Raw genomic sequence first — 27,761 nt, 5'->3', positions numbered from 1 at the left:
GTCCCGGGCCCCGTCATCAGAACATCAGCGTCCCGGGCCCCAGGGTCAGAACATCAGTGTCCCAGGCCCCGTCATCAGAACATCAGTGTCCCGGGCCCCAGGGTCAGAACATCAGTGTCCCGGGCCCCAGGGTCAGAACATCAGTGTCCCGGAGGTCCCCGGATGGCAACCCCCCCCCCCCTTTTTTTTATTTATTTTTTATTAAAAAAATATATATATTTTTTTATTTTTTATTTTTATATATATATATACACATATATATATATATATATATATATATATATATATATATATATATATACATAGATATATTTTTTTATTAAAGGGCCCAGAGGTCCCCAGGGCCCCATGTGGCAACCCCCCCCTTTTTTTTAAATAAATGTTTATTATTTTTAATTTTTTTATATATATATTATTATTTTATTAAAGGGCCCCGGATGGCTACCCCCTTTTTTTTATATCATTTTTTTTTTATATTTTTCTTTATCTTCTTTTTTTTCTCAATTAGCGGCGGCACCCGTAACCCCCCCCCCCTTCCCCCGCTTCTCAATTTCAGGCGGCAGCAACCCCCCCCCCCTTTCTCTGCTCCAGGGGGCCCATGCCTGAAGCGGTGTAAGGGGTCCCATAATTCCTGATGGTGGCCCTGAGTGCCTGGAATTGTCGGGGATCCCCGTTCACTGAAGTTGGACGCATGTCGCAGGGCAAAGTCGGGTCCAAAGTGGTACAGCTGTCGTGTCCTACCAGTGTAAACCCGACCTCATTGCGCCTTGTCAGCACATGAACTGATTGGCAACCTGTGCTGCTCCTCCCTTTCCCAATTTGAGCTCAGCTGTGCAAGCCGTGCATGGAGCTCATACACATTCATGTGGGAAAAACAGCAGCTTGCTTACAAAGCTGTGCGGCGGAGCTGTGTAAGCCTCAGGACTGGTTGGACAAAGATACAAATCATGGGCCAGATTCACGTAGCTCAGCGGATCTATAGAACCGCTCTATCTACGTGAATTAAGATCCGCTCCCGCAAGTTTAGGAGGCAAGTGGCTAATTCACAAACAACATACCTCCAAACTTGCGACGGCGGAGCCTAAATCCCCCGGCGGAATTCAAATTCCGCGGCTAGGGGAGTGTACTATTTAAATCAGGCGCGTTCCCGCGCCGATTTAAATGCGCAGGCGCCGTCCGCGAAATTTCCCGGCGTGCATTGCTCCCACTGACGTCGCTAGGACGTCAGTGGTTACGACGCTTACGTAAACGACGTCCGTCCGTATTCGAGAACGACTTACGCAAACGACGTTAAAAAATTTAAATTCGACGCGGGAACGTCGGCTATACTTAACATTGGCTGCGCCTGATAAAAGAAGGGGTAAGTATACGACGGAAAACGGCTACGGAAACGACGTAAGAACACTGCGACGGGTCCGCGTAGGTTCGTGAATTTGCGTATCTCGCTGATTTACATATTATTTATCGTAAATCAGCGGGAACGCCCCCGGCGCCATTTTTAAATTGAAAAAAAGATCCGACAGTGTAACACTGTCGGATCTAGCCCTATCTATGCGTAACTGATTCTATGAATCAGGCGCATAGATACGACCAGTGTAAGTCAGAGATACAATGGTGTATCTGTAGATATCTGTAGATACACCGTCGTATCTCTTTGTGAATCTGGCCCCATGTGTTTGACTCCTGGGCCAGAATACTATCTGCATGGAGTTTGTATTCTCTCCCTGTCCTTGTGGGGGGGGGTTTCTCCCCACACTCCAAAGACTTACCAGCCTGTAAGTAACCAGTTCCTGTCTAAGGGGTAGATCCACATACAAATACATTGGCGCAGCGTATGTGAGATACGCTACGCCGCTGTAACTTACATTTGGCCGGTTCGAATCCCCAAAGAATTTGCGCCGTAGTGTATCTCAAGCGGCGTAACGGCGCTGAATTCAAATCGGCGATTAGGGGGCGTGTTTCATTTAAATAAAGCGCCTCCCCGCGCCGAATGAACTGCGCATGCTCCGTTTCTAAATTTCCCGCCGTGCATTGCGCTAAATGACGTCATTTTTTTAACTTAGACGTGAATTACGTCCATCTCGATTCACGGACGACTTACGCAAAAAGAAAAAAAAAATCAAATTTCGACGCGGGAACGACGGCCATACTTAACATGAAAAGTCTAACTATACGCGACGAAATAGCAGCTTTAACTATACGCCGGAAAAAGCCGACTACAGACGCCGTAAAAAAAAATATGCGCCGGCCGCTTGTACGCTCGTGGATCGTCGGAAACAGCTAATTTGCATACCCGACGCGGAAAACGACGTGAACGCCACCCAGCGGACGCCGAAGTATTGCATCTTAGATCCGACAGGCCTGGAGATGTGAACCATCTCCATAGAGGGCAATGGTATTTCTCCTCTCCAGCGTGTCGGGCATCAGGCGTAAATACGCCTAGGTGTGAATGGAGCCTTAGGAGGTATGCCAGTGCAGTCAGTTCCAGACAAAAAAAGTAGAACATGCTGCATTTTTCCTGCGCTGGACTATACTGGAACGCAGTAAAACACATCAAAAAAAGCACTGGACCATAGTATAGTAAAAAAAAAAAAGAGGAAAAAAGAAGAAAAAAAAAAGTACCTGGAATGCATCTAGAAACGCATCAAAACTGCACCGGAACGCATCAAAAACGCGTCAAAAGGCGCAAGCACAAACGCATCCGGAGCAGATCAGGAGTGCGTTTTTTTTTGTGGCGTGAACTGGCCCTAATAATGCTGCATTCATGAGCTGCATTCATTTCATAAGTGCTTGGAGCTTCTGTAGATAATATTACAGTGAGCAGCAGGGGTTAATGAAAAGGGTGGGAGGACGTCCTGTTGTTTGGCCACTAGGTGGCAGTGTTGACATTTGGCTGGACTCCTGGCTCCCCCCTTGCAGGCAGTTCTCAGAAAGCCTTTGTACTGCTAGAGATAGCAGGAAGGGAAGCAGCAGGGACAGCTGGGCACTGCCCTTCACCTGCCAGCCTGGCATTGCATGTTGCAGAGCCTGACCCCCCTCCTGTGCACTTTGTTCCTGGTGAAGGATACATGGCCTGAGGCCTCCAGACCCCCAGCAGAGAGGAGGAGGAGCCCAGTGCTGGTGAGAGGTGAGTGTACAATGTAATGAATGTCTCTGTATACTCCTGGGGGGGCCCCAGGATCTCCAGATTAACCCTGTCATTGTATGTGTGCCCTCTAATTCCTATTACCGAGGAGCCAAGCTGTCTGCCTGGGGCTGGCATCCCATTTCTCAGTGTGTCTGCTGTCACTGCCAGCTTGTTTTACAGCAACATGTCACTTCCATATGATAGATGAGCCTTGTCTGGGCAGTGATGTCATCACTACTGGTATACAGCGTATACTTGCCAACTTATAGGGTCATTCCATCCAAAGCTTCGCCCGCTCGTCTCTTGTGTCCCTCAGGGGTTGGAGGGACAATAACTCCGCACTGGGATTTGCCTTCTACCTTGTTGGGGAAGTCTCACTCCTCTTGCTGCACTCTATGGCCAGGAGGTCAGTTAGGTGGGCCTCTGGAAAGAAGTGCAAAATGACTGTAAATAATTGAATCATAGTGTTTCCAAAGTCCCCAGGTGTGTTTTCTATACAGAAGTGACATAATATTCAAGCGGTCTGAAAATGCCAGGAAAATTATTATAAAAATGCCCAAAAATATCCTAAAAAAAAACTGGCCCTTTCACCCCGATGTCCATCCAGAGTCTGGAGTACTACCCTATAAACAAGCGAAACCCCCCGAGATATACTCTTATCAGACAGCAATGGGGTATTAAGAATACAATAAATATATATATATATATATATATATATATATATATATATATATATATATATATATATATATATATATATATTATTTTTTTTATTATTATTATAATTAATTATGATCAATTAATCATCATTGAAGTCAGATACCAGTATTTCTAGGGGGTTTATGCTCTTCCTTATTATTATTATTATTATTATTATTATTATATATATAATATATATATATATATAATTTTTTTTTTTTTTTTTTTATGCATTGCTTTAAATATGTGTTAATAGTTTGTGCTGGCCACTAATATATATGAATTTTTGTTTTTATTATAATTATGATCAATTCATTATTGAAGTCGGATACCAGTATTTTTAGGGGTTTATGCTCCCCCCCCCCCTTTTATTTTATTTTTTTAATATATTATTATTATATTTATTTTTTAAATGCATTTCTTCAAATATTTCTCGATAGTTTGTGCTAATGGCGGGTATACACTCACCGGCCACTAATAAATATAAAAAAATATATATATATATATATATATATATATATATATATATACACATATACACACACACTCGCCAGCCATTAATATATATTATTTTTTATTTATAATTAATTATGATCAATTCATTATTGAAGTCGGATACCAGTATTTCTAGGGGTTTATGCTCTTCCCTTTTTATTATTATATTTTTTATTATATAATATTTTAAATGCCTTGCTTTAAATATGTTTTGATAGTTTGTGCTAATGGTAGGTATACACTCACCGGCCACTAATACATATGAATTTTTGTTTTTATTATAATTATAATCATTGAAGTCGGATACCAGTATTTTTAGGGGTTTATGCTCCCCCCCCCCTTTTTTTTTTTTGTATTATTATTATTATTTTATTTATTTTTTAAATGCATTTCTTCAAATATTTCTCGATAGTTTGTGCTAATGGCAGGTATACACTCACCGGCCACTAATAAATATAAAAATAAATATATATATATATATATACACATACACACTCGCCAGCCATTAATATATATAATTTTTTATTTTATTTTTTATTATAATTAATTATGATCAATTCATCATTGAAGTCGGATACCAGTATTTCTAGGAGGTTTATGCTCTTCCCTTTTTTTTTATTATTATTATTATTATTATTATTATTATTATTATTATTATTATATAATATTTTAAATGCCTTGCTTTAAATATGTGTTGATATTTTGTGCTAATGGCGGGTATACACTCACCGGCCACTAATATATATGAATTTTTGTTTTTATTATAATTATAATCAATTCATTATTGAAGTCAAATACCAGTATTTCTAGGGGTTTATGCTTCCCCCCCCCTTTTTTTTTTTATTTTTATTATTATTATTTTATTTATTTTTTAAATATGAGGCGATAGTTTGCTAATGGCGGGTATACACTCACCGGGCACTAATATATCTCACCGGCCATTAATATGTATTATTTTTTTTATTATTATTATAATTACTTATGATCAATTAATCATTGAAGTATTTCTAGGGGTTTATGCGCTTCCTTTTTAATTTTTTTTTATTTAATATTTTTTAAATATAACGCGATAGTTTACGCGAATGGCGAGTATACGCCCACTTTATTAGGTACACCTTGCTAGTTCCGGGTCGGACCCCCTTTTGCTTCAGAACTGCCTTAAAGTGTTACAAAACCCACAACAGTAAAAATCAGTCTGTATATGCAGTCAAGCATGCTTGTTATTCTCACATTGGAACCTAAGGGGTTAACCCTCTGCGTTGTGTATAAAGGCTGTTTGATCCTGTCTGCACAGATCCTCCTCCTCCCTGCACTGTCCTCCTGGAGAAGTCTGGATAACACAGAGCCCAATGTAAGGGACATTCTTCCCACTGACCACCAATGTAAGGAACATTCTTCCCACTGATCACCAATGTAAGGGACATTCTTCCCACTGATCACCAATGTAAGGGACATTCTTCCCACTGATCACCAATGTAAGGGACATTCTTCCCACTGATCACCAATGTAAGGAGCATTCTTCCCACTGATCACCAATGTAAGGGACATTCTTCCCACTGACCTCCAATGTAAAGAACATTCTTCCCACTGATCACCAATGTAAGGAACATTCTTCCCACTGATCACCAATGTAAGGGACATTCTTCTCACTGATCACCAATGTAAGGGACATTCTTCTCACTGATCACCAATGTAAGGGGCATTCTTCTCACTGACCACCAATGTAAGGGACATTCTTCTCACTGATCACCAATGTAAGGAGCATTCTTCCCACTGATCACCAATGTAAGGGACATTCTTCTCACTGATCACCAATGTAAGGAGCATTCTTCCCACTGATCACCAATGTAAGGAGCATTCTTCCACTGATCACCAATGTAAGGAACATTCTTCTCACTGATCACCAATGTAAGGAACATTCTTCCCACTGATCACCAATGTAAGGAGCATTCTTCCCACTGATCACCAATGTAAGGGACATTCTTCCCACTGATCACCAATGTAAGGAGCATTCTTCCCACTGATCACCAATGTAAGGAACATTCTTCCCACTGATCACCAATGTAAGGAACATTCTTCTCACTGATCACCAATGTAAGGAACATTCTTCCCACTGATCACCAATGTAAGGAACATTCTTCCCACTGATCACCAATGTAAGGAACATTCTTCCCACTGATCACCAATGTAAGGAACATTCTTCCCACTGATCACCAATGTAAGGAACATTCTTCCCACTGATCTCCAATGTAAGGAAGATTCTTCCCACTGATCACCAATGTAAGCGACATTCTTCTCACTGATCACCAATGTAAGGAACATTCTTCTCACTGATCACCAATGTAAGCGACATTCTTCCCACTGATCACCAATGTAAGGAACATTCTTCTCACTGATCACCAATGTAAGGAACATTCTTCTCACTGATCACCAATGTAAGGGACATTCTTCTCACTGATCACCAATGTAAGGAACATTCTTCTCACTGATCACCAATGTAAGGGTCATTCTTCCCACTGATCACCAATGTAAGGGACATTCTTCCCACTGATCACCAATGTAAGGGACATTCTTCTCACTGACCACCAATGTAAGGGACATTCTTCCCACTGATCACCAATGTAAGGAACATTCTTCTCACTGATCACCAATGTAAGGGACATTCTTCCCACTGATCACCAATGTAAGGGACATTCTTCCCACTGATCACCAATGTAAGGAACATTCTTCTCACTGATCACCAATGTAAGGGACATTCTTCCCACTGATCACCAATGCATCCCTTTCAAATGACATTTCCCTTTGTGAGTATCTCACCAAAAATGTTTGTTGCTGGGGATTCCCAAAATCTGACTTGTCCCTTAGTGCAGACTTCTAGGAAAATCAGTGAGCCAATCACACAGGCAGGAAATAACCCTCTGTGTAAAGAACACCCCCAGGTCGCCATATTGCATTTTACAGAAAATTATAACATTCAATTACAATATGACTTGGGGAGCAATTGTATACGTAATTTAATTTGAGATGTGTGTTAGTGGGCGTCCTGACTCTCCTGTAGTCCAAGGGAGGGGGCGAGCACAACACTCCACACCAGGGAGAAAGCCTCGCATTACTGTGTGGAGTTACAGACAGAAGAACAGGAAGTGAGGATTTCTCAGAAGAAATAAGGACATTTAAAAGCAAAATGGAAGGATGAGGTAAGTGAAGGAGGACTGCACTAAGGGAAAGGAAGCTATTTAGGGGATTTTTTTTTACCTTTACAACTCCTTAAGCAGACATGGTGTTTACATCCTGCAGTAGGCATGGGGTGGCAGTTATAACGGTGTGACCTTAACGCTGCGGTGAGGAGAACAGGCTGTATAACGGGTGACACTGACAAATGAGTGACCTGAATCTGGGGGTGGCCCCAGGGAACAAAACGCTTGAGGCAGGTGTGAGGTAAGCAGTCGGGTGTCACATGCTGCTGCTGTTGAGAATATAAAAATATATACCGTTTTTTTCAGCGTATAAGACGACTTTTTAACCCCTGAAATTCTTCTTAAAAGTCGGGGGTCGTCTTATACGCCGGTAACCTAATATGCTTACCTTATCCGTGACCTGCAGACCGCGGCCGTCCATTTTTCTTTCTGCTGTTCCGTGATAGGCGGAACACTCAGCTTCCCAGGAGATACCGAGGACGAGAGGGCATCCGTGATAGGTGGAACACTCAACACAGTGTCTCCTGGAAAGCTGAATGTTCCGCCTATCATGGAACAGCAGAAAGAGGAGGCGCGGCTTTTGAAAAATGGACGGCCGCGGTCTGCATGTCACGGATAAGGTAAGCAGTGACACACTGAGGCATGTAGTGGCGCACAGTGAGGCATGTAGTGGCGCACAGTGAGGCATGTAGTGGCGCACAGTGAGGCATGTAGTGGCGCACAGTGAGGCATGTAGTGGCGCACAGTGAGGCATGTAATTGGGCACAGTGATGCATGTAATTGGGCACACAGTGAGGCATGTAATTGGGCACAGTGAGGCATGTAATTGGGCACAGTGAGGCATGTAATGGTGCACAGTGAGGCATGTAATGGTGCACAGTGAGGCATGTAATTGTGCACAGTGAGGCATGTAGTGGTGCACAGTGAGGCATGTAATGGTGCACAGTGAGGCATGTAATTGTGCACAGTGAGGCATGTAGTGGTGCACAGTGAGGCATGTAATTGTGCACAGTGAGGCATGTAGTGGTGCACAGTGAGGCATGTAATGGTGCACAGTGAGGCATGTAGTGGCACACAGTGAGGCATGTAATTGGGCTCAGTGAGGCATGTAATGGTGAGTATATCCCAAAACCAACATTTTAGCTGGTTTTGGGATTTTAGACGGTCGGCAAGTGGTTAAACGATGCTCAATTAGTACTAAGTGTGCCAAGAAATATCCCCCCCACACCATTAGACCACCACCAGCCTGAACCAGTGATACAAGGCAGGATGGATCCATGACTTCATGTTGTTTACACCAAATTCTGTACCCACCATCTGAATGTCACACCTGAAATCGAGACCCCTCAGACCAGGCAACGTTTTTATTTTAGTGATCCTGTGCAAATTGTAGCCTCAGTTTCCTGATCTTGGCTGACAGGAATGGCACCCGGTGTGGTCTTCTGCTGCTGCAGCCCATCTGCTTCAAGGATCGACGTGTTGTGCGTTCAGAGATAGTATTCGGCATACCTTGGGGTGTAACGAGCCGTTATTTGAGTTACTGTTGCCTTTCTATCTTCTCGAACCAGTCTGCCCATTCTCCTTTGACATCAAGGCATTTTTCTCCACACAACTGATGCTCACTGGATATTTTCTAATTTTCGGACCGTTTTCTGTAAACCCGAGAGATGGTTGTGTGTGAAAATCCCAGAAGATCAGCAGTTTTTTTAAGTAACCAGATCAGCCCGTCTGGCACCAACAACCATGCCACGTTCAAAGTCACTTAAATCCCCTTTTCTTCCCTATTCTGATGCTCTGTTTGGCCTTCAGCAAGTCGTCTTCACCGCACCTAGATGCCTAAATGCATTGAGTTGCTGCCATGTGATTGGCTGATTAGCAATTTGTGTTACCAAGCAATTGAACAGGTGTACCTAATAAAGTGGCCGGTGAGTGTATATATATATCTATGTGTGTGTGTGTGTGTGTGTGTGTGTATATATGTGTATGTATGTATGTATATATGTGTGTATATATATATATATATATATATATATATATATATATATATATATATATATATATATATATATACCTGTCCAGTATATGAAGCTCTTGTGATGTTGACCAATATTTCAGAGAATGCAGAGACCTCTACAAATTCATGACACCTTAGCAGGAGGAACTTATGCCGCGTACACACGATCATTTTTCAGCTTGAAAAAAACGCTGTTTTTAAAAAATGTCATTTAAAATGATGGTGTGTGGGCTGCACATCGTTTTTCAGGTTCTGAAAAACGACAATTTTTTTTTTCCGAACATGCTGCATTTTTTTTAACGTCGTTTTAAACAATGTCGTTTTTCGGGTTGTAAAAAATGATCGTGTGTGGACTAAAACGACGAAAAAAACCCGCCCATGCTCAGAAGCAAGCTATGAGACGGGAGCGCTCGTTCTGGTAAAACTACTGTTCAGAATGGAGTAAGCACATTCATCACGCTGTAACAGACAGAAAAGCGCAAATCGTCTTTTACTAACACGGAATCAGCTAAAAGCAGCCCAAAGGCGAATGGAACTTCCCCTTTAGAGTGCCGTCGTACGTGTTGTACGTCACCGCGCTTTGGTAGATCATTTTTTTAAAACGATGGTGTGTGGGCAACGTCATTCTAGTGATGAAGTTGGGGAAAACTTTGTTTTTTAGACATGCTGAAAAACAGCGTTTTCTTTCATGCTGAAAAATGATCGTGTGTACGCGGCATTAGTCCTAGAGCAGTGATGGAGAACCTTGGCACCTCAGATGATTTGGAACTACATTTCCCATGATGCTCAAGTACACTGCAGAATGCATGAGCATCATGGGAAATGTAGTTCCAAATCATCTGAGGTGCCAAGGTTCTGCATCACTGTCCTAGAGCATTCATTTAATTGAATGTTGGTTCTGCACCCAAACCGGCTACATGACAGGTTCACTTTGTATCCAATTTTTATTTTATTTTATAGAATGGTACTTTTGCTAAATTTGGAAGAATGAAGGGAGGTTTTTCTTTTTTTAAACAATGAGATAGAAATAGTCTGGCAAAACACAGTGACAAAAAAAACCTATTGAAATGTGAGATATTGCCCAGAGCTGATTTATAAATAGGCAAAACGGCCTGCATCTTAATTTCCTATGAGAATACTTCCAGAATCAATTCCAACCTTTTGTGAGCCAGCCCCTGAGGGCCTAATTGCTTTTCAGAGCTTAAAGGGTGACTCCACTTCCGTGGGGAAAAAAAATGCAGCAAATTAAAATAAAGTAATATTATAGCCAGCTGCCCAGCCAGGTGCACAGAACGCCTTCAAAAATGTCCATTTCCTGTTTGTGTGATTGGATCACGTATTTTCCCAGGAGTCTGCACTGAGATACAAGTCAGATTCTAGGCCTCCTCTGCAATAGAAATTTCAGTTTTGATGAGATACTCTTAATTGTTCCTAGCATTATTACTAATTAAATACATGTACATATTTTGTAGCACCCTCCTAGTTTAGAGCAGGCTAGGTAAATTTAATTAGCTCCTCTGTAACCAGTGTAGCAGAGATTGATTACTTGGGGCTGTTCAGTGTCTCACAGGCTGCTGTTCTGCTACTCGCCCCTGTCTTCTAGAGACTTCTGGACATATAGTAGGAGGGAAAGCAGAACAGGAAATTTGAGCTCGGGCCATTTCCTGGGGAGGTGTGCCCAAAAGGTGAAAGTGGAGCCAATAAATAATCTGAGGCCTGGCAGCAGAGTGTGGAGTTCCTGGGTCCAGCGTTCAGGAGGAGACCCCAATGGTAGGGTCTCTGCACCTGGGGCAGAGAGAGAGAAGCTGAGGAGCCTTTAAAGACATCAAAGTTCTAGCTAGGCTTAACTGGGTGGGGGGCCCTCCCGAAGAGAGCCTGGTATAGTGGGGGGGCCCTCCCGAAGAGAGCCTGGTATAGTGGTGGCCCCCCCCGAAAAGAGCCTGGTATAGTGGTGGGCCCACCCGAAGAGAGCCTGGTATAGTGGTGAGCCCTCCCGAAGAGAGCCTGGTATAGTGGGACGCCCACCCGAAGAGAGCCTGGTGTAGTGGGACGCCCACCCGAAGAGAGCCTGGTGTAGTGGGACGCCCACCCGAAGAGAGCCTGGTGTAGTGGGACGCCCACCCGAAGAGAGCCTGGTGTAGTGGGACGCCCACCCGAAGAGAGCCTGGTGTAGTGGGACGCCCACCCGAAGAGAGCCTGGTGTAGTGGGACGCCCACCCGAGAAGAGCCTGGTGTAGTGGGACGCCCACCCGAAGAGAGCCTGGTATAGTGGGACGCCCACCCGAAGAGAGCCTGGTATAGTGGGACGCCCACCCGAAGAGAGCCTGGTATAGTGAGACGCCCACCCGAAGAGAGCCTGGTATAGTGGGACGCCCACCCGAAGAGAGCCTGGTATAGTGGGACGCCCACCCGAAGAGAGCCTGGTATAGTGGGACGCCCACCCGAAGAGAGCCTGGTGTAGTGGGACGCCCACCCGAAGAGAGCCTGGTGTAGTGGGACGCCCACCCGAAGAGAGCCTGGTGTAGTGGGACGCCCACCCGAAGAGAGCCTGGTGTAGTGGGACGCCCACCCGAAGAGAGCCTGGTGTAGTGGGACGCCCACCCGAAGAGAGCCTGGTGTAGTGGGACGCCCACCCGAAGAGAGCCTGGTGTAGTGGGACACCCACCCGAAGAGAGCCTGGTGTAGTGGGACGCCCACCCGAAGAGAGCCTGGTGTAGTGGGACGCCCACCCGAAGAGAGCCTGGTGTAGTGGGACACCCACCCGAAGAGAGCCTGGTATAGTGGTGGGCCCACCCGAAGAGAGCCTGGTATAGTGGTGAGCCCTCCCGAAGAGAGCCTGGTATAGTGGGACGCCCACCCGAAGAGAGCCTGGTGTAGTGGGACGCCCACCCGAAGAGAGCCTGGTGTAGTGGGACGCCCACCCGAAGAGAGCCTGGTGTAGTGGGACGCCCACCCGAAGAGAGCCTGGTGTAGTGGGACGCCCACCCGAAGAGAGCCTGGTGTAGTGGGACGCCCACCCGAAGAGAGCCTGGTGTAGTGGGACGCCCACCCGAGAAGAGCCTGGTGTAGTGGGACGCCCACCCGAAGAGAGCCTGGTATAGTGGGACGCCCACCCGAAGAGAGCCTGGTATAGTGGGACGCCCACCCGAAGAGAGCCTGGTATAGTGAGACGCCCACCCGAAGAGAGCCTGGTATAGTGGGACGCCCACCCGAAGAGAGCCTGGTATAGTGGGACGCCCACCCGAAGAGAGCCTGGTATAGTGGGACGCCCACCCGAAGAGAGCCTGGTGTAGTGGGACGCCCACCCGAAGAGAGCCTGGTGTAGTGGGACGCCCACCCGAAGAGAGCCTGGTGTAGTGGGACGCCCACCCGAAGAGAGCCTGGTGTAGTGGGACGCCCACCCGAAGAGAGCCTGGTGTAGTGGGACGCCCACCCGAAGAGAGCCTGGTGTAGTGGGACGCCCACCCGAAGAGAGCCTGGTGTAGTGGGACGCCCACCCGAAGAGAGCCTGGTGTAGTGGGACGCCCACCCGAAGAGAGCCTGGTGTAGTGGGACGCCCACCCGAAGAGAGCCTGGTGTAGTGGGACGCCCACCCGAAGAGAGCCTGGTGTAGTGGGACGCCCACCCGAAGAGAGCCTGGTGTAGTGGGACGCCCACCCGAAGAGAGCCTGGTGTAGTGGGACGCCCACCCGAAGAGAGCCTGGTGTAGTGGGACGCCCACCCGAAGAGAGCCTGGTGTAGTGGGACGCCCACCCGAAGAGAGCCTGGTGTAGTGGGACGCCCACCCGAAGAGAGCCTGGTGTAGTGGGACGCCCACCCGAAGAGAGCCTGGTGTAGTGGGACGCCCACCCGAAGAGAGCCTGGTGTAGTGGGACGCCCACCTGAAGAGAGCCTGGTATAGTGGGGGTGGGGGGCCCACCCGAAGAGAGCCTGGTATAGTGACTGAGAAAAGCCAGAAGAGAGTTGGTGGAAGGGAGTCCAACCATTCTGGGACCGAGTGAGAATGTGATCCTTCTATAGAGAGGAAATGTGACTGTGTGTTGGCCTTGATCTCACAAGTTAGGACAGGCAGGAGCGTGCAATACTGTGCTTGGTACAGCTGGAGTTGTTCAAGATTCGTACAAGTCACAGGAGAACACAGTGCAACCAGAGTTGTGCAATACACCCTGTATTACAGGACCGAGCCTAGCCGTCCTCAAATTGCATATTTTTACAGTGCTGCCCATCCCTATCCATGTTTCTGTTTTCAATGAGGGAAAAAAAAAAAAACTTGATTTATTGAGCAAAAGGAAGAATGAAGCAAAATTTCCCCAATTACCAGCAGATCATGGGGGGGGAGGCTTACGCTACAATTTTAATAGCTATGCATGTCGGCGCTCGTGCTTCAAGTGCGCCGTATCACGCACTTTGAACGGGCTCGTCATAACGTCTGTTATGTCATAGTAGCTCCAGAATCCCAATAAGTATTTTTCTCATCCGCGTTTCCGACAGCAGAACAACCCCTCCCCTCACTTTTCAACTTTCTTTAATGTGACATGTCACTGTCGTCAGCGCCCCCCGCTTCTCATTTTTAATGTGCCATGTCATTTTGCTTAGGGCCCCAGGGAGGTCAGGATCAGCACTGAACTCGGGTCACACTGGGGATTCCTGTCAGGCAGGAAGAGAGAGGGGGAGAGAAGACATCACATTACATGGTAAGACCTACTCCGAAAATAAGCCCTACTGTGTCTTTTGTTGCCAAAATTAATCTAAGACCCGGGCTTATTTTCGGGGGAAACACGGTAGCCATTTCTCTCTCCTTCAGTTTAATTTTGCTTAAATCGTTTATAGCCGTATTTACTAAAGTGGTCGCATTCTTAAGCGCGATACTCTTTACCCACCAGACTAGCACAAGCTATACTCTGCTTGGTTGGGTTTAGGAATAAGGACTTCTCATTGAGCAAGGCTGTTTGTTTCCGATTCCAGTCTTCCTATGGCGAGCCAGTCCAGTCTCCTCCCAGAATCCCTCGCTACAGCCGCTCTCGGCTGCTTAATATGAGCAGTTGTCTGTTTTGTGATACACTCCTAGGCAGTCTTTTACCCTGGAGAGCCGGGGAGAGAGAGAGGAGTGAGAAGGCTTTGATAAAAGAACCAGACGTGTTTTATTATTCCCTTGAGGCAGCCAGAGAAAATCTATACAGGAATCTCTCAGTAGCACTAAGCGTGGACCTTTATCCGTGGCAGTTTTAATTGAGTGGGTTGTATGCCTTGGCACAGATGGAAGTAATTGGCTGAATTTAGGTGTGTGCACGCAAGTGTGTGTGTGTGTGATATATATATATATATATATATATATATATATATACACACACACTGCCTTGAAAAAGTATTCATACCCCTTGAAATGTTCCACACTTTGTCTTGCTACAACCAAAAACATGTATTTTATTGGGATTTTATGTGATAGACCAACACAAAGTGGCACAGGCACATAATTGTGAAGTGGAAGGAAAATAATAGGGTTGTCCCGATACCAGTATCGGTATCGGGACCGATACTGAGCATTTGCGGGAGTACTTGTATTCCCGCAAATGCCCCGATGCCAGATCCGATACAACCCCCCCCCCGCCGCCGCAATGCCGCCGCATTGCGCAACGCCCCGCCGCCTAGTTAATCAGCGTTGCGAGGAACATTACAGCTTTCATTTGAATAGCTCTGTTCCCCGCTGCGCCGCGTATAGACACTCCCCCTTGCTCGGGATTGGACGGGTGATCTGCACTTTGATAGACAGATCACCCGTCAATCCCGAGCAAGGGGGAGTGTCTATACGCGGCGCGGCGGGGAACAGACAGCTATTCAAATGAAAGCTGTAATGTTCCCCGCATGCTGATTAACTAGGCGGCGGCATCTAGGTATGGGGAGACATGGCTGCATATGTGGGGGACATGGCTGCATATGTGGGGGACATGGCTGCATATGTGGGGGACATGGCTGCATATGTGGGGGACATGGCTGGAATATGTGGGGGACATGGCTGGAATATGTGGGGGACATGGCTGCATATGTGGGAGACATGGCTGCATATGTGGGAGACATGGCTGCATATGTGGGGGGACATGGCTGCATATGTGGGGGACGTGGATTCATATATGGGGGACATGGCTGCATCTGTGGGGGACATGGCTGCATCTGTGGGGGACATGGCTGCATCTGTGGGGGACATTGCTGCATATATGTGGGGGACATGGCTGCAATATGTGGGGGACATGGCTGCATTTGGGGACACATTTAAAGAAAAGTATCGGTATTCAGTATCGGCGAGTACTTGAAAAAAAGTATCGGTACTTGTACTCGGTCCTAAAAAAGTGGTATCGGGACAACCCTAGAAAATAATAAATGTTTTTTCAAAATATTTTTTTTTTTTACAAATATCTGAAAAGTGTGGCGCGCATTTTGTATTCAGCCCCCTTTACTCTGATACCCCTAACTAAAATCTAGTGGAACCAATTGCCTTCAGAAGTCACCTAATTAGTCCACCTGTGTGTAATTTAATCACGGTATAAATACAGCTGTTCTGTGAAGCCCTCCGAGGTTTGTTAGAGAACCTTAGTGAACAAACAGCATCGTAAAGGCCAAGGAACACACCAGACAGGTCAGGGATAACGTTGTGGAGAAGTATGAAGCAGGGTTAGGTTATAAAAAGATTATCCCAAGCTTTGAACATCTCATGGAGCTTCTGTTCAATCCATCATCTGAAAATGGAAAGAGTATGGCACAACTGCAAACCTACCAAGACATGGCCATCCACCTACGGTCCGCATGTGTGAAAGGGGCCTTATGTCCGCTTTTTCATACATTAATCCCTATGAGATGGCGAGTGTCAGCGGAATTAACATTCGCTGACACCCGATCTCATCAGTGTCCTTAATCCTCTGATTCTGCAGACGGAGGAAAATCCTATTTTTCCATCCATCTGTAGAGCGGATCGGGTGAACACGGACAGACGGTCTGTGTTCATCCGATCCCCCCCGTAGGGGAGAGCGGAGATCTGAGAGGGCGTCCCCTGCACAGTGTGCGGGGACCGCCCTGTCACCTGCCGGCTCTGCGGGGATCAACGGAGCGATCCCCGCTGAGCAAGCGGATAAGACATGTAGGGATCCTCACGGGATCTGTACATGTGAAAGGGGCCTAAATTGACAGTCCGGGCAAGGAGAGAATCAGCCAAGAGCCTTTCCAGACCTGCTCAGATCTTATTTTGTCATTAGGAATTTCAGAAATCTTTTCAATCGAAGGCGCCGTGCCTTTTTTATTTCTTACCTGAGATATAAGGGGGGTTGAAGATCACCATGCTTTGGCTAGGACTTGTTTCGCTGCCATGAAGAGAATCGTAAAAAAGTGAAACTGCGCTTTACTACTTTACACTGTCCGGGCTTCAAATTTAGGAGGATATTTCGGAATGCCTTTGCCTAGAAGAGTGTAAACCATCTGATATACCCAGCTCAGCAACCTCCTCATGCGAGGATAAGCCCAACATATGTGGTAGAATGTTCCCGGAGTTTGGCAGCCCCTGAAGCAATAGTCCCTGCGCATTTCACCAGTCTCTGCAGGGTCATGTACCAACGCATAAGGAGCTTGAAATGAGATTCTGATGCTGAGGCGCTTGTGGAGCAGTGGGATGTGGTGTACCATACCTGTCTTCAATCCTCCAGATCAATGCTTTTTTTTTTCTTTTTTTGTTGCTCCACTTGGGGTAGGGTGTGGGTTAGGCCGGGGATTGGCTTTCTAATATTGAGTTATGTATTGTAGATTTAATACCTTTTTGGTTTTTAACCACTTGAGACCTGGACCTATATGCAGGTAAAGGACCCGGACAGTTTTTGCGTTTCGGCACTGCGTTGCTTTAACTGACAATTGCGCGGTCCTACGACGTGGCTCCCAAACAAAATTGACGTCCTTTTTTTCCCACAAATAGAGCTTTCTTTTGGTGGTATTTGATCACCTCTGCGGTTTTTATTTTTTGCGCTTTAAACAAAAATAGAGCGACAATTTTGAAAAAACAAATCAATATTTTTTACTTTTTGCTATAATAAATATCCCCCAAAAATATATAAAAAAAATTTTTTTTCCCTTAGTTTAGGCCAATACGTATTCTTCTACATATTTTTGGTAAAAAAAATCACAATAAGCGTTTATTGATTGGTTTGCGCAAAAGTTATAAAGTCTACAAAATAGGGGATAGTTTTATGGCATTTTTATTATAATTTTTTTTGCCGGGCATCAGCGATTTTTATCGTGACTGCGACATTATGGCGGACACATTGGACACTTTTGATACTATTTTGGGACCATTGTCATTTATACAGCGATCAGTGCTATAAAAAATGCACCGATTTACTGTGAAAATGACAATGAATGGGTTAACCACTAAGGGGCGCTAGGGGGTTATGTGTGCCCTTTTGCATACATAACCCCTTAGGCTGCATTCACACTTCGGCGTACAAAATCGCGAGGGGTTTTGTCCCGCGAATTGCGGCGACAAATAGTGGCGTTTTATACCGCGATTTGCGGCGACAAAACGCCGCGATTGTGAATGCAGCCTTCACCCCCTCTATGGAGATGGTTCACATCTCCTATGCCGAACGCCGAAAGTCGCCTGAAAAAAAGGTCCGGGACTTTTTTTCAGGCGGCAGGCGTACGGCGTTCGGCGTGGAGATGTGAACCATCTCCATAGAGGTGCATGTGTTTTCGTCCCTCTGGCGTCTCGGGGCTGCTGCGGCGTCACACTACAGGCGACAAAATGCCTAGGTGTGAATGGGGGCTCAGGGAGTGATTCTTACTGTAGGGGGGCGTGGCTGGATGTGTGACAGGGAACAGGGAACAGACGATCGGTGACAAGCCACAGGGAAGGTTTGTTTACATTCGCCTCTCCCCGTTCTTCAGCTCCTGTGACCCGATCGCAGTGTTTAACCCCTTCCCTGCCACTGTCATTTACACAGTAATCGGTGCATTTTTATAGCACTGATCGCTGTATAAATGACAATGTTCCCAACATAGTGTCAAAAGTGTCCGATGTGTCCGCCATAATGTCGCAGTCACGATAAAAATCGCTGATCCCCCGCCAAAAAAAAAATTATAATAAAAATGCCATAAAAACTATCCCCTATTTTGTAGACGTTATAACTTTTGCGCAAACCAATCAATATACGCTGCTTGCGGTTTTTTTTTTGTTTGTTTTTTTACCAAAAATATGTAGAATCGGCCTAAACTGAGAAAGAAATTTAATTTTTTTTAATATTTTTTGGGGGGATATTTATTATAGCAAAATGTAAAAAATATTGCTTTTTATTTTCAAAATTGTCGTTCTTTTATTGTTCATAGCGCAACAAATAAAAACTGCAGAGATAATCAAATACCAATCAAAAGAAAGTTCTATTTGTAGGGAAAAAAGGACATCAATTTTGTTTGGGTGCCACGTCGCACGACGGCGCAATTGTCAGTTAAAGCAACGCAGTGGCCTGGTCATTGGGCATCCAATTCTTCCAGGGCTGAAGTGGTTAGAGAAATGGAATTTTGCTTGTTGGGCATTTTTGGAACTTTTGCGATGAGCGTTTTTATGAGCTGAAAACGCTCAGGTGTGAATGCAGCCTTAGAAGTTGAGGGTGAAATTATGCAATTAAAACGCCACGCTTCAGTCTTCGTGCCACTTTCATATATATGTCCCGGGTGTTTAACCACTTCGTGTATACTAGGCCATTGCTGGCGCTCTCTAATCTTCAGAATTCTCAGACGGTGTAATTGTTTGGGGATTAGATTTGCGAAACACAAGGCGTGAGTGGAGGGTAGTAAGCAGCTGGGTCTGTCGGAGAGGACATGGCGGGGTCACTGACACAATCTAGAGACTGTGGAAATAACTGACAGATGTCTTTGGAAAGATAGCGCAGAGAAGAACCACTCTTGGCACTATGGGCTTGTAAACTGACCGCGTGATATTACTCCAGTGTGGTTCCAACAAAGCCTTTCTGTAAGACCTTTCTTTCTAGGACCTTCCTGGTCCCAATTTGACAGCTGTGCCGGTGCGTGACCCCAAACGCAGAGAGTGTGCATTTGGGGACCTGCACGGCTGTCAAACTGGGACCAGAGGCTGTATCCCAATAGACATAAATGGGACCTCCTGCATGCCCATGTGGGGGAAGACTGCCCTTTGCATTGGTGTACAGGTTGGTACACCTACAGTATGTAACTAAGCCTGTTTGCCAGATCGACTTAAAGCGGAGTTACACCCAAAAGTGGAACTTCCGCTCATATTATTGGCACCTTTTTGGGGGAGGGGGTGAACAGGATACCTGTCCTTGACAGGTATCCTTTCCCACTTGCGAGAGTCCCTGCCGTGAAGATGTGACGTCACCGCGGTGCTCACTCCTCCTCCCCCGGCTGCCGGGCCAATAGGAGAGGGGCCTCGCGTATGCGCAGTAGGGTTCCCGGCGTGAAGCCAAAAGGCTTTACTGCTGGGTTCTCGTACCCGCAATGGTGGCGGAGCACCCAGCAGCTGATGGAAACGTCAGCTGCGGGTGCCGAAATCGCTGGACTCCAGGACAGGTAAGTGTCCATTTATTAAAAGCCAGTAGCTGCAGGCTTTTATTTTTTTCATGGCCGGAACACCGCTTTAAAGGGGAGGTTCACCCTAAAACTACTTTCTAGTATTGCAATGTCCCGACACATTACAATACAATTATGCCTATTTTTTTTTTTTTATGCTGTACATACCTCGGTACAGCTAATTCACCCGTGGCTTCCGGGTTGCGAATCCCGCGGGAGTGGGCGTTCCTAACTTGCTGGTGATTGACATGATGACCAAAAACGAGCTCCCCCCCTCGCATAAGCTGCGTCACGATTGCCGAAAGAAGCCGAACGGCGAGTCGGCGCTATACTGCGCCTGCGCACCGCCGTTCGGCTCCTTTTGGCAATCGTGACGCAGCTTACGCGACGGGGGGAGCTCGTTTTTGGTCATCACGTCAATCACCAGCAAGTTAGGAACGCCCACTCCCGCGGGATTCGCAACCCGGAAGCCGCGGGTGAATTAGCTGTACCGAGGTATGTACAGCATAAAAAAAAATAGGCATAATTGTATTGTAATGTGTCGGGACATTGTAATACTAGAAAGTAGTTTTAGGGTGAACCTCCCCTTTAACTCCCATGGCCAATTTTGACTGAACATCAGCACCCGGTAGAAGCTGGGGAGAAGATGCCAGCACCAGGGACTTTGTGGGCAGACAATTGGAGCAGAGGTAAGTATTGCAGACTTTAGTTCCAAAAGACCAGAAAAGGTAAGGCTGGTTTCACACGGGCAGACCCCGTCGGTTCCTCAGGTGAGCCTAAATGGACCAGCCATTGTTCTCTATGGAGCGCTTCATGTCGGGGGGACATGTGTCCGCTGACACCCGCCGGCAACCTCTCCAATCCTGTCCGCCTAAAACAGATGGATCCCTCATCGGATCGGATGACAGTCAAATTAAAACGGCCCCACCCGACCGCCCCATAGAGAACAGGGAGGCTAAGTCTGTGTCAGCTCTGCTATGCAGATCTGCCATCTGCCTGCTTAGTGGGGATCAGCGATTGCTGCAATACTAACCCTATCTCTGGCACCGTCCCTTGCATAAAGTCTTCTCTGTCACTAATTGGTGCTTCTGTCAATTTGAGATCTGTGCGGGTGTCGGTCCCTGAATACACACTGTTTGGGGCCATGCACTCGCATCCAGATTGATGTCAAATTGGAGCAGCGGCTGTGTTTGTTCAGCTGCTGCGTCCCAATTGACATGAATGGGACTGCCTGCACGGGGATGCATGGAACACCTGTGCATCCCCCGTGCAGGCAAGCTAGGCCCTCGCACGCATGTACGGTATTAGTACGCCCATGTGAACAAGGTTTTATTGTGCGATTTGCGATAAGGCAACACTTTTGTGAAGTATGAACCAATGATGTCGGATTGCAGCAGCAGCTGTGTCCCAATTGACATAAATGGGACTGCCTGCACAGAATACTTGCACTTCCCCATGCGGGCAAACATGGCCCTTGCCAATACCCAGGGTGTCGCCTCAGGTCCCCCTATGGAATAACTGTAATCTCCCTGAGCTCTACAGTCATCCTGATTCGAACTGGTGGGGTTGCCTGGGCAATGGGCATCACCCATATCTCTTAAAAAAAATTAAAACATACCGTATATACTCGATTATAAGCCGACCCGAATATAAGCCGAGTCACCTCATTTTACCACAAAAAAATGGGAAAAATTATTGACTTGAGTATAAGCCTAGGGTGTCCATCTGCATGCCTCTCTGTGCCCATGCCTCTCTGTGCCCATGCCTCTCTGTGCCCATGCCTCTCTGTGCCCATGCCTCTCTGTGCCCATGCCTCTCTGTGCCCATGCCTCTCTGTGCCCATGCCTCTCTGTGCCCATGCCTCTCTGTGCCCATGCCTCTCTGTGCCCATGCCTCTCTGTGCCCATGCCTCACTGTGTCCATGACTAGACTGACGTTTAACATGGGAGTCTATAGAAGGGATGCCTGGCTTTGAAAAATTGTTGCTCCCCAGCCATAGGTCCCCCAGACAACAAACTTTGCACACTTATAAAAAAGAGATGGGGTTACATGTGTGCCAAGTTCCAGGTCCAGGGGACCTACGACCGGCCGGTACTGGGTCCCCAAATTCACCGGAGAAATTACCGTTTAACATGGGAGTCTATGGAAGGGATGCCCGGCTTTGAAAAATCGGTGCTCTCCGGCCGTAGGTCCCCCGGACAACAAACTTTGCACACTTATAAAACAGAGATGGGGTTACATGTGTGCCAAATTCCGGGTCCAGGGGACCTACGACCGTCCATGACTGGGTCCCCAAATTCACCGGAGAAATTACCGTTTAACATGGCAGTCTATGGAAGGGTTGCCCGGCTTTGAAAAATCGGTGCTCCCCGGCCGTAGGTCCCCCGGACAACAAACTTTGCACACTTGTAGTGGAAGAGTGGTGCTACATGTGGCTATGGCCGGACAGTACCGAGTCCCCCAAAGTCCATGGAGATCAGGCGCAAAAATTTGACTCAAGTATAAGGCGAGGGGGGCATTTTCAGCACAAAAAAATGTGCTGAAAAACTCGACTTATACTTGAGTATATACGGTATTTGCGTCCTTTGAGAACCTGAAGGGTTGTTATGGCATGGAAAATAAGTTCTTTTTCAAATACCTTTTGTGTCGTCGTGCCATCCGGATGCAGTTTGGGACTTTGACTCAAGAGCTCACGGAATTCCCATTGGAAGACTTGTCATCATGCCCAGAACTCAGTTGCACTCAATTGGACTACATTTACATTTTATAGCTGCTTTCAATTGGCAGAGGCTAACCCCTTTCAGAATTCCCATCGCAAGTGGCTTGCCCTAATGCCTGGGCCCTCTGAAGAGGGTTGGGAAGGGGCCACTGATGTATCTTTCCAGAATCTCATTAGCACAGCAGACCAACTTATTCAAATTTTAAGTGTATTTATCATCTCCACTATACCTCGGCCAAATTGGCTCATATGGGATTTGGATCTGCCGCTACTTGTTCTCGGTGTGGACTTGCTGGGGCGGATCTGTTTCACATGTTTTGGACTTGCCCAGGACCAACAGATTTTTTGGCATGATTGATTGATTTATTTTATTTTTAAAACGCCCTTAATCTTTCAATATCTTAGACCCCGGAAGTTGAACTATTAGGTGATATTTTGAATGAATTTGTTCCTAGAACTCGTGCTCGGACCCTGTTGCTAATGCAATTATTTTATGCACTTAAAGTGATCTTGATACGCTGGAAAGAATCTACTCCACCCACAGCTCAACAGTTCTACCGTCTAGTAAACGTGGATCTGCCCAAGTTTAAATTGATTAATATATAAGGGTAGGGCATGCCCAAAGAAATTTGCTAAGATATGGTAACCATGGTTGGATATCTCGGAGTAGTTTTGGGGAGAGGTCTTGTCATCTCAGCTAATCTGATGTACTTTACTTTTTATGGTCTGTAACTCTGTCTGGGTTAATTATTTCAATCCTCAATTATATATATTCTGGTTTTTGGTTCCATGGACTTCAATGAATCAATAACGTGTATTGAAAAATGCAAAATGCACCTGGAATATGCAACCCTGCAACCTGCATAGGTCTAGCATGGGTATACTCTGCAGTACGCCCGTGTGAACGAGGCCTAAGTGTTGATCAGGCCTTTCTGAGGATCACTCTTCATTGTGTCTGCATCCTTGCTGCGATACCCGGTGGCGGCTTGTGCTCAAAATTTTTTGGGGGGGCGCAAACAAACTGAAAAAAAAACCCATCAATTGCTGCTACTGTGCCCTTCAATTGCTGCTACTGTGCCCTTCAATTGCTGCTACTGTGCCCTTCAATTGCTGCTACTGTGCCCTTCAATTGCTGCTACTGTGCCCTTCAATTGCTGCTACTGTGCCCTTCAATTGCTGCTACTGTGCCCATCAATTGCCGCCAGTGTGCCCATCAATTGCCGCCAGTGTGCCCATCAATTGCCGCTACTGTGCCCATCACTTTCTGCCAGTGGCCCATCGATTTCCGCTACTGTGCTCATCAATTGCTGCCAGTGTGCTCATCGATTGCTGCCAGTGTGCTCTTCAATTGCCGCTACTGTGACCATCAAATGCTGCCAGTGTGCTCCTAAATTGATTTTACTGTGCTCATCAATTGCCGCTACTGTACCCATCAAATACTGCCAGTGTGCATCCCCCGCCCGCCCAACACTTACTTTGTCTCGGTGGGGCAACGGGTCACGGCAAAGTCCTCCACACTCCTCCAATATCTTCTCCCGTCCTCTCTTCCCATCCTCTGCTATGATTGGACACCTGATCTAGGCATCCAATCAAAGCGCCTGTCGTTTCAGCCAATCAGGTAACAGACCCGAGCACCTGATTGGCCGAGCGGTGGTTCAGTGATGGGAAAGCAAATTGACATTCGCTTACCTAACACAACGCTGAGTGAACAGCGAGCGCCCAGCATGGCAGTGCCTGCTGTTCACCTTTTTGTATGCCTATTAGAGCCTATGGCTGAAATTGGGTGCTTCCAAAAAAATACCCAGCCGCTGTAATTCAGGTGCCCGGCATCCGAAAAGGGGCAGGGCAGCTGAATAGTGGGTGGCAGCGGCAACCATAGATAGATTCATGCATTGCATGAATCTATCTATTGGTGATAGAGGGATGGCAGGAGAGAGGGGGTGGCGCCCGTGCGCTTTTATGGACGCACCGCCACTGTTACCTCTACCTTATCTGTCTAATCCCCAAATATCCTCTCTTCCTTCAGAGTGTCTCCATTTTAACACTCGGTGACACAATAGGCCTCCCTTTTTAGGTGTTTTGTTGACAGGTTCAGCCTGGCTTGCTGCCTCTTCGACATCACCAGTGTGGCAAAATAACACTTTTTTTTTTTTCTTTTTTCTTTTTTTTCCTCATTTTTAAATAGACGTGACAAAGTGATTTCATCAAAGTTCTAAATAAACAGCACAAAAGGTTTTTTTTTTTTACTTCCTTGAATAAATAGGCCTTGGCCTATGACCATCCTTCGAAGGGTTAAGTCGCCCGCCTGCTCCCAGTAATCAAAGTCAGACACGGCAGGCTGCGGTTTCCAATCTTGTCCTCGGGAATTCCGCGGATCTTGCCATAAAACGCATCTCTCTGACGGATGTAACCGCATGCTGCGAGGTTCACCTGGATTAACCCCCGTCTGCTTGGAGGGGGGGGGGTTGCGTTAACCCTGCCAGCGCTCGCGAGCCGTTGTATTACAGATGACAGGAAATTTATAAAAACCGTACAGCTCCGCCGTCGCACTCCTAACCTGAATATCTGTAGGCGTCGGTTATTAAAGTGCCTTTCATAAGGACTAGTAGCCTTCCAGCCGCCAGTCAGCTTCAAGCCTGGAACTGACAGATGGGGAATGATAGTTTGAAACGGATTTATTGCTGGAGGGAAATGGACGTTTTTATGAAGGGAGCTTTGATTTATGAGGACCCGTGCGTCCTGAATTTTTTTTTTTTGCAGACTCGCAATAGAATCCAGTGCCGATTTTTAATATATTGGGCCGAATGAAGATGACCTGGGTACACATGGGCATTTTTTTTAATCCTTGGCTTATAAATACTAGATTGCAGAGCATCAAGTTCAAATAAGCGCAATCGGCTTTCCGGGACGCTGTCTAATCGCAGTTCAGTCTGGGAGTGTTGACTATGCATTAGGGTTGTCCCGATACCGATACTAGTATCGGTATTGGGGCCGATACTGAGCATTTGCGCGAGTACTTGTACTCGCGCAAATGCTCCCGATGCTTCCCCCGATACTCCCCCCCTGAGAGCGGGTGGAGAGGGGGCGGAGAGCGGGTGGAGAGGGGGCGAAGAGTGGGCAGAGAGCGGAGCAGAGCAGTCCTCGTGTATGACGGAGAGGAGAGCTCCTGCCGCTGCCATCTAGTCCAAAAGGGAAAGCCAAGCCCCCCCCCCGCCACTGCCGTCTAGTTGATTAGCACTCGGGGAACATAACAGCTTTCATTTGATAAGCTGTGTGTTCCCTGCCGCGCCTCGTCATATATCGACACTCCCCCCTGCCCAATCCTGGGACGGGTGATCTGTCTATCAAAGTGCCCGGACAAGGGGGAGGGGCTATATATGACGAGGCGCGGTGGGGAACACACAGCTATTCAAATGAAAGCTGTTATGTTCCCCGAGCGCTAATCAACTAGACGGCAGCGGCGGGGGGGCTTGGCCTTCTCTTTGGGGACACAAGGCTGCATTTAGGGACACAAGTCTGCATTTGGGGACACAAGGCTGCATTTGGGGACACAAGGCTGCATTTTTAAAAAAAAGTATCGGTAATCGGTATCGGCGAGTACATGTAAAAAAAGTATCGGTACTTGTACTCGGTCCTAAAAAAGTGGTATCGGGACAACCCTACTATGCATGCCATATTTTTTTTATTTTAATTCTTAAGTGATGATTTTCAAGTCTTACTGGAACAGGTCAATCCAATAGACTTTGCAATAAAACACGGCATGGTCAGTGGTCAGAGTATTTTACTCATTTTTAATGGGCTGCTAACTCACCACAAGGCATACGGTGCCTTGAAAAAGTATTCATATACCTTGAAACTTTCCACAATTTGTCATGTTACAACCAAAAACGTCAATGTATTTTATTGGGATTTAAAGTGGCACTTCATTGTGAAGTGGAAGGAAAATGATAAATGGTTTTCAATATGTTTTACAAATAAATATGTGAAAAGTGTGGCGCGCATTTGTATTCCGCCCCCCTTTACTCTAATACCCGTAACTAAAATCTAGTGGAACCAATTGCTCTGATACCCCCAACTAAAATCTAGTGGAGCCAATTGCTCTGATACCCCCAACTAAAATCTAGTTTAACCAATTGCCTCAGATGTCACCTAATTAATCCACCTGTGTGTAATTTTTATTCTCAATAAAAATACAGCGGTTCTGTGAAACCCTCAGGCCTCGTACACACGACCGAACATGTCCGCTGAAACTGGTCCGTCGGACCAGTTTCAGCAGACATGTTCGGTCGCGTGTAGGTCCGACCAGACAATTTTCCGGCCGACCGGACAGGTTTCCAGCAGACAAATGTTTCTTAGCATGCTAAGAAACATGTCCGCTGGAAGCCTGTCCGCCGGACATGTCCGATGGTCAGTACGACTCATCGGACATGTCCACTGGTCCGAGAACCCGCGCATTGCGTCAAAGTGGTATAAAAGGGGTGCCCAGGTTTGAAAAAACGGTGCTCCCCGGCCGTAGGTCCCCCAGACAGCAAACTTTTCACACTTGTAGAGGAGAACTTGGGCTACATGTGTGCCAAGTTTCCGGAGAAATTACCTTTTCACATGGGAGTCTATGGAAGGGGTGCCCTACTTTGAAATATCGGTGCTCCCAGGCCGTAGGTTTCCCCGGACAACAAACTTTGCACACTTGTAGAGGAAGAGTGGGGCTATATGTGTATCAAGGGCGACCTACGGCCGGCCGGTACCGGGTCCCCAAAGTACGGGAGATCAGGCGCAAAAAGGTGACTCGAGTATAAGCCGATGGGGGCATTTTCAGCACACAAAAAATGTCCTGAAAAACTTGGCTTATTGTCGACTATATACGGTAAGTGATCCCTTTCCAGAGTAGCAAACAATCCTTGCATGCTTTGTATATAAAACAAGAAAGATACACAA

General features: G+C 46.5%; 1 protein-coding gene across 1 annotated transcript in view; it reads left to right on the top strand.

The window, feature by feature from the left end:
* The first annotated feature begins 2,930 nt into the window (after positions 1-2,930).
* The window catches only part of RAI1 (retinoic acid induced 1), a 253,274-nt gene continuing 228,443 nt past the window's right edge, over positions 2,931-27,761 (top strand). Inside the window, exon 1 of the mRNA XM_040356343.1 lies at positions 2,931-3,127. The gene's annotated coding sequence lies outside the window, so the exon portion shown is untranslated. The remainder of the gene's footprint in view (positions 3,128-27,761) is intronic.

The sequence above is a fragment of the Rana temporaria genome, chromosome 6, assembly GCF_905171775.1.
Source record: "Rana temporaria chromosome 6, aRanTem1.1, whole genome shotgun sequence".
NCBI classification, from domain to species: Eukaryota; Metazoa; Chordata; class Amphibia; order Anura; family Ranidae; genus Rana; species Rana temporaria.
This window is presented reverse-complemented; position numbering and strand designations above follow the sequence as displayed.